This window comes from Lethenteron reissneri, chromosome 26 (genome assembly GCF_015708825.2).
Source record: "Lethenteron reissneri isolate LAM-NWPU_2019-01 chromosome 26, ASM1570882v1, whole genome shotgun sequence".
Lineage (NCBI taxonomy): Eukaryota > Metazoa > Chordata > Hyperoartia > Petromyzontiformes > Petromyzontidae > Lethenteron > Lethenteron reissneri.
The window spans coordinates 1,304,358-1,312,080 of NC_083804.1; the positions used below are offsets into that span (position 1 = coordinate 1,304,358).

At 53.7% G+C, this 7,723-nt stretch overlaps 1 long non-coding RNA gene across 1 annotated transcript; it reads left to right on the plus strand.

Annotated features, from left to right (window-relative positions):
- Positions 1 to 2,702: 2,702 nt before the first annotated feature.
- Positions 2,703 to 5,313, plus strand: LOC133347450 (uncharacterized). The gene is made up of 3 exons (XR_009755719.1): positions 2,703 to 2,908; positions 3,654 to 3,736; positions 4,726 to 5,313. It is a non-coding gene; the product is annotated as an uncharacterized LOC133347450 (long non-coding RNA).
- The last annotated feature ends 2,410 nt before the right edge of the window (positions 5,314 to 7,723 follow it).

The window sequence follows — 7,723 nt, forward strand, 5'->3', positions numbered from 1 at the left end:
AGTGGTTGCCTGCTCGAGCGAGCATTGAGGCGCTGCTCACCGCCTCCTGTTTACAGTCCTGAGCCAGTGGTGGAAATTCCCCATTCCTGTGGTGGGGGCGAGTCTGTCCATAGGACAACCTCTGTGTCAATACTCCCAACAACACGGCACTGAATGTATCGACCCCGGGAGAGATGATGCGCTGGGTGAACCGCCAGGCAGGATTTGAGCGTGCGTGCCTCTCTCACCCGATTGCCGAGCCACCTGGCTGATTACCAGTGCCGCTGTTTGATCGGCGCCGTTCTATGTCAGTAGCAGAGCTCACGGGTTTCAAACCTCACCGATTTCCTGGGCTCAATTATATCCGGTCAAGTAGAGCGAACCTCTCGCGACGATTGTAAAGTTTAGAGTTCAAATCCTGAACGGCGCTAGACTCAGTGCCGTCATCTCTCCGGGGTGGTCGATAATTGCCCGGGGGGGGGGGGGGTAGAATTTATTTTCGTCCAACGAATAGATTTCCCCCCTCCATAGGAATGTGGAATTTCTACCCACTGGCTGGGCAGCAGGGCTGTAAACAGGAGATGAGCACCGATGCCTCAATGCTCATTTGAGCAGAAAATCACTTTGACTGCGAGGTTTTTTTTCCTCTCTATCTTTCTCCGGCGACGCTGAAATATGCAAATGTGTGCTTCAGGCTGGAGCACGTGGCATTGGGAAAGCTATTTTGCATGCTACGCTGGAGCTTCTCGTGTTCGGGGTTTCTTTCTCTCTCTCCCTGCCGTTGCAGAAAATCGCGTGGAACGTAGCGTGGCAGAAGACGATTACTCCGTTTAATTAAACATTGCTTTCCTTGTGGCCGCATCTGGAAGCTTTGAGGGCGTGAAAAAAGAAGAAGAATAATTACCGCGGCTGTAAATTAAATCTATTCTTCACAAGGTACACAATTGATGAGTTCTTTATTTATTTCTCCCCCCCCCCCCCCCATTTAAACCGTTTTATTCAAATGAGCGCCGTGCCAGATTTTGGCTAACGCCAAATGAGCGCTTCCAGACGTCCCCACTGTTAATGCAAATTTGGTGCAACGCCGAGTGTACAGTAATACATTAAATTTGAATTAGTGCCGGAGTCTAAGCAAAGCCCTTAATTTTATTATTTTTGGGCTTTTTTTTCACTCATTCTTGTTTACTCACCCCCCCCCCCGCATGCTGATAAATATATGCATACGTAGTACAGTACACGTGTGTATGTGTTCACCGATGGGTGTGTGTACTTCTTGTGGGCGTGCGCGCGCACAACGTGAACGCGCGTCACGTCCACGCCAGACTGCGGGGACGCCGAGCTGATGACGGTCAACAAAAAGAATCGCGCAAACTCACGACGGGCGAGGCGCGTCCCATTGATTTCGAAGGGGGCATCAGAAACATCCCAGCATGGGCGCTGAAAAGGAAGAGGAGTCCGTGGCTGGGTGGGGCGGGCAGTGATTCCAGGCGTACCATGCGAGGCCGCTCTGACCAACGCTACGGGACGCGGTCGATGTCTAGGTCCGGGGCAAAAAATGCCACTCGGGAGGAGGCGCCCCTCGTCCCGAGGCCACCAGGGCCGCTGCGGGGCCCTCTCTGTCGTCGTGCGAGGCTCGGGGTGAGATGTCCCCCGTCGCCACCGCCGTGTGTGCCCGCGTGGCGCGGGGCACACGGCCGGCGTCCACGAGCCATTGGGCCCATCGAGAGAGACGGAGCGATGGAATCTGTGTGGATTGTGACGTCCCGCGATCGTTAGAGACCGCGGCAGCTTGACGAGGTCTTCATCCAGCAGTGGATTTACCATGACTGACGATGATGACGATGATGATTACGAAGCGTTGAACCCTGCCTCATAAGACCCCTGTTTTCAGTGAGAGTTGCAGCAATAATGATAGTGATGCTAAATATTACTGTGGACAGTTTAGGTCATGGCCTGAGGAGATTAAACTCGAATAATGTTTAATCTCTTTCTGTGTCACTGCCTTCATCCTTCCACGAATAGGGAAACATATTCCGTAACTCTAAATATTGTCACGGCTGTCACAGACCGTGCAAATAAGCACCAGGAATGAAACGTGTTAAATAACGCCCCAACGAGTCTCAAGATCCTATTCAGGATGGTAAAATGTCGAATGTCGGGTCAATTTCTTTTTTTTACGTTTTACAAAAGATTATTTAATATGTGCCGCACATTGTTCATTAAACTACTCCAAGGACTTTGCGCTTGGGCACGGGGAAATTAACACGTCAGCATTTTTGCCAGACAAACCTTTCCAATGGTAATTAAGCAAGAAGCTGATTCAGCGGTGAATGTCGATGCACGTCAATGTGAGATCAGGTGCATTGTTTCTGCGATGAGATGCGATCAGCTGACATTAGCCTGCGGTGTCTCCGCCTGGCAGCTTCTGCGCCCAGCAACAGAGTCGCGACTGGGGCTGGATGGCAGAGTAATGGATACCGTGGGACAACCTTCAGGGATGACCGTGCCTCTTCCGATCAGCGGAATAACGCATCTTGGGTGAAGGCGCATCCCTGCAGGTGCTCTCTCACGCCCACTGCTGGGGATCGGCCCCCATTAGAGATAGCTTTAGAGGACCCCTCTAAAAGGGTATTTGGTCTTCTCTTCCACGCTGCTCAGATGTCTTGGAGGAGGTGGGAGTACTGATACTTTACCCTACCGCACGGGGCTTGTGGGCTCTGACGAGCTGCGATGAATCCGTTTGTTGATTTTCCTGGCTGGAATGAGGCGATGGTGGGGTGGGTGGGGGTGGGTGGGGGTGGGTGGGGGTGGGAGGGTTCATGAAACTTGCTCCCTCGTCTCAACTTCTGCCGTTGGGAGATGGAATTGAACCAGCGAACCCGGGGCTCTGAGCACGACACCCCTGCGGAGGAGTGCTTCAACACGAGTCGTGAGTCAACAACAAGAGGAGCACCGATAGGAGGGAGGTGGGCAGGAGGGAGGTACTTAGTGCCGCAATTAATGCCTCGTTTCAGAGTATGCCACCCCGGAATTAAGTGCTGAATTTGCAACCACTCAGTGCGCTGGTCTGTGATACATTTTTAAAAGGTTATACCTTTGCTTAAATGTGGCCGTGCCACATTGAACGCCCCACCCCAGCGGTGAATTATAAGTGGTGCCCGCGCAAAAGATTGATGCATTTTTGCCATAATTGACCAGAATTGATTAATGCGCTTCTGATTTAACGGCTGCCTGGTAATTTTAGCTGAAAGTTTCAGATGTATGTCTTGAGTGGCAATAATTTAGCCATTAAAGTTTATTTACGAGCGCGTTGAAGGGAGCTTGGCGGGAGCGACTTTTATGTCAGAGTGAAATGGGGACACAGTTGTCCCTGTTCGGGGTTTAACGATGCATCGACTCATCGATTAATATCGATTATTATTAGTAGAAGTAGTCGGTTGAGGATGCGTGCGTTGAAGCTCATGCTGTCGATGTTGTCGAGATAGAGCGGTGATAACGGCTCGCGTGCAGGAGCGAGCTGCCTTGCAGCTGTGTGCGTGGTGGGGTCCTCACGAGACCTTCATCCAGGAGTGGATAGAGCATGGCCGCTGCCGATGACGATGGTGACAACGTAGCTTGGGGTGGAGCGGGAGTGCACTGTACTCTAAACCTAACAAACTGACTTTGATTTCCAGACACGGATGGCATCGGTGGCGAGTGATGTATCATCTGATCCTGGGTCACTCCTTCACCAACCGCCACTGACCAGCGTGGTGAGGTATGGTCGAACGACCCACGTGACCGACATTGCTTGGGGAGGCTGTCATCTGGCAGGGGTTGAACAACGGTTTGCGATTTCATAATTTGACTGTTTCATGATTTGTGTCCGTTGTAGTCAATGATATTACGTGCCCACTGCAGTTACTGTTGGCCGCCGTATTCAGCACGATGCAAACACATATATATATCAATTGAAAACAATCAAAATCGCCACCGTGAATCAAGCCAATTCATTGGATCATCGGGGAGTGAATTGTTACACATCGAAGTTTTACTTTCCTCCTGCCCCCTGGCTGAGGCTGCCAGACGGCGCGTAGTAATTCTGAGCGAGCCGCGCTCGTGAAATGCGACGACTTGGGCAGAATAGGGGAGAAGACGTGGCCCCGCTGTGATAGCGAGCTCCGTGTCCTCTCCAATGAGTTGCTTTACCTTCATCGATTGCCGCCGTGATGTTCCCATTCCGGAAATTACGGCCCTTGCTAGAACCGTCGCAGCACCATTCCATTTCTTCGTCTCCGTGTCCCGAGGCTTCGTCTTGTTTATTCTTCTCGTCTCTTTCCAGCCGAGCAATTCCAATGTAGGTGGGTGTGTCGGTGGGGGGGGGGTGGTATGGGGGGGGGGTCTGCGAGCGAGCGCGGACACGGCCGCCGTGCCGTTTTCACCGCGGCCCACTTTCTCTCCCGAATCACGCCGATAAATACCCGTGCCGGACTCTCGTTGCGCGTCGGTGGACCTCGCCTCCGCACATTTGGAGACTCGGCACGCGCAGCGGCGAAAGCAGGCGTCGCAAGATGACGACAGACGTTTTGTGTTTATCGTTGAACTTCTTTCGCGCCGTACGTGGCCAACCGCGCTAATCGGAGGTGCGGCGGCGGGAGGGGTAATACAACACATTACCAACACAAACATGCCTTGCAAAGAAATGAGTTTCAATCTGGATTAAAAAGTGCGTGGCTCCGGCGGCTTCCGAACACCTGTGGAGCGCAGGTGAACGACCCAGCGGCACCTTGGTACCTGGACACTCAGTGTTGATGACGTCACGTCTGCCTCCCGCACGCGTGGATCGCTTTTCCGATCCGCTGCTGGATGAAGCCGCCCCGCGCACCCCGTTGGCCGTGGACGTCGTTTGGCACCCTGCACGGTACTAGTCAGCACGAGCTCGTGACGGCGGGGAGCGGAGACGTTGCAGCCGAGTACAATACAACAAGCAGACTTTGCTGCACTGCTCTCTGCTGACAATGTATCCCCGCTGCATGGTGTTCGCCCATCCAAGCGCTGTCCAGGCTCAAATCTCGCTTAGCTTCCCGCGTGTGACGAGATCGGGCGCACTGCCGGTGATTGGCTCGAGGCTGTTGATCGCGAAGCGTTTGAATTCACGTCACTCAGCCCATCGTCCCTCTAACAGTGATGGTCGTGTGGAGGTACTCGCCCCCGCCTTAGGAACGTGGAAATTCCACCACTGGTTCTGCAGGGCTGTAAGCAGGAGACGAGCGCTGCATCGCTGCTCGTTTGAACTCTAACACCTAAAATATGTTTTTCATTTTACTAGGTCAGGCCCATTGACCTTCATTTTTATTTTTCAGAAGCGACCTGGCCACAAATGATAGCTCAACGAAGTGGCTGATCATCGTGTGCAAATGTATCAGCTGCCAAACAATATGAACGCGTGATGTTGATTCTAAATGTGGAGGGAAAACCCGGAGGTCGCGGAGAAAAAGCCACGCGACCACGGGAGAGAGACACGCAAACTCCAAATATACAGCAGGCGGCAGGGGTCTGGATCGAACCCACGACCTCCTGTATACCAGGCGAGGTAGTTAACACCTCGCCACGGCGGCGTTGTCCTCTGGTTGCGCGCCGTGGGGAGTGGAGCGTGCCCGTGAGACGGCTGGGTCGGGGCAGCCCTCCCCGTGTGTCCGGCTTTACGCCTCCTCTGATGGTCAGGAAATACCTGGAAGGAAAGCTACAAAAAATGAAAGTGACCAAATGTTTTAGAAACAGATGAAGCAACCACACGCTGAAGGTTTTCTTTTTCTCGGTGCGGCGTTTTGTTGTCTCCATCTCTTCGCGTGTCGCGAGGATTGCTGTGCCGGCTAAAATTGTCGACACTGTTGCTAGGGCGTTCGCGATTTCTTTTCTTCCATGGAGCCCTCCGATGAACTCCTTGCAGTGGGCCCGTACCGCGTGTTGTTGTTGTTGTCGTTGTTCGACACGACGGCCGACGTTTCGCTCTGCACGCTGGGAGCTTCTTTGGGAACCGAAAGGAGCAGCTCGATCGTAGCCCTGCCGGATGCTGCCGCTGCTGCTGCTGATGCAGCTGCTGCTGCTGATGCTGCTGCTGCTGCTGATGCTGCTGCTGATGCAGCTGCTGCTGCTGATGCTGCTGCTGCTGATGCTGCTGCTGATGCAGCTGCTGCTGCTGCTGATGCTGTTGCTGCTGCTGATGCTGCTGCTGCTGCTGATGCTGCCGATGCCGCTGCTGCTGCTGATGCTGCTGCTCCTGCAGCTGCTGCTGCCGCTGCTGCTGCAGCTGCTGCTGCCGCTGCAGCTGCTGCTGCCGCTGCTGCTGCTGCCGCCGCTGATGCTGCTGCTGCCGCAGCTGCTGCTGCTGCAGCTGCTACTGCTGCTGCCGCTGCTGCTGCTGCTGCCGCTGCTGCCGCTGCTGCTGCCGCTGCTGCTGCTGCTACTGCTGCTGCTGCTGCCGCTGCTGCCGCAGCTGCCGCTGCTGCTGCTGCCGCTGCTGCTGCTGCCGCTGCCGCTGCCGCTTGCCGGCCCGCGTGGAACACCAGCAGCTGCCGGCAACGCCAAATAACCGAGGCAAAGCAAAGAGCGGCCTCCGTCCAATTCCTCAAGAGAGCTGCCGGGATGGAGGAGCGAAACGTCGGACGTCGTGACGAGCAAACGCGCGGCGCGACCCGAAGAGGAGAGTGCGCACGGCCACAGCCGCGGCGCAGTCGACGTTGCCCTGACGTCCGAGTTCTGGACGCACAGGAGCCGGAGCCGCTGGGCCCCGCGAGGGGAGGTGTGCGTGCCGTCAGGGCTCCTTGAGCGGCGTGCCGAGCTCGATGGCAATGGGTAGACGGCGCATACATCTCAACGACGCAAGAGCTTGCCCGTGGGTCACGTGGATTTATTTCTTGATTATTCTTCAAAGTTCCCATACGTTGTGCTTTTAATCGTGGTGGTGATGGGTACCATATTTCGATTGAAAAACATTCCTTTCACGACTTAAACCAACACCCTCGGGGCTCACTCCGCGAGGCTTTTTCTCCGAACTGATGATTTAGCGAGATTAATATTCTCCCATTCTCTCTGAGCCGCCGTGCCCGTGACCTGTGTCCAGCAGCTGTTTACAAGCGAAGACTTTTTTTATTTTAAACAAAGCAGCGGAAAGCGTTTATTCAAGCACAGACCCCGTAGGTGGGAAAATTATATATTTCAATATTTCATCATACGCAGAAAAAAGAGGCCTTGACTTCATAATTAGAAAATTTGCAGAAACAGCACCGCGCTCTGTTAACCGATGGTGAGGTGACCCTGACATCACGAGATCTCAGAAGCTCAGCAGGATGGAGCCTGGTTAGGACTGCACTTGGATGGGAGACTGCCAGCACCTATATATGTTGAACTTCTGCCACACCGTACCTAGTCAACCGTGCTAATCAGAAGTCCGAAATCAACATAATAAATATGTGTTGTCGATTTGGGCTGCGAGATGCCTGAAAGATGACTGCACTACATTGGAGTGATGGTTCTGTCTGTGTGGAGTTGTGAGTGTCTTATACGGGGTGAGTTTTCACCACATTCTCTGGTTTCCTCCGACAAGAAGCCAGAAGCTCATGAGTGGAATTGACGAATCATCCCGACGCAGGCCCTCCTGACAGAGAGACTCACTGAGGCTTTCTTGGGCAAATCAGTCGAATCATGTATTATTAAATCCTTTATATTAAGTTCACTTGCTTGCTTGCGCGCTTACGACCGTGCA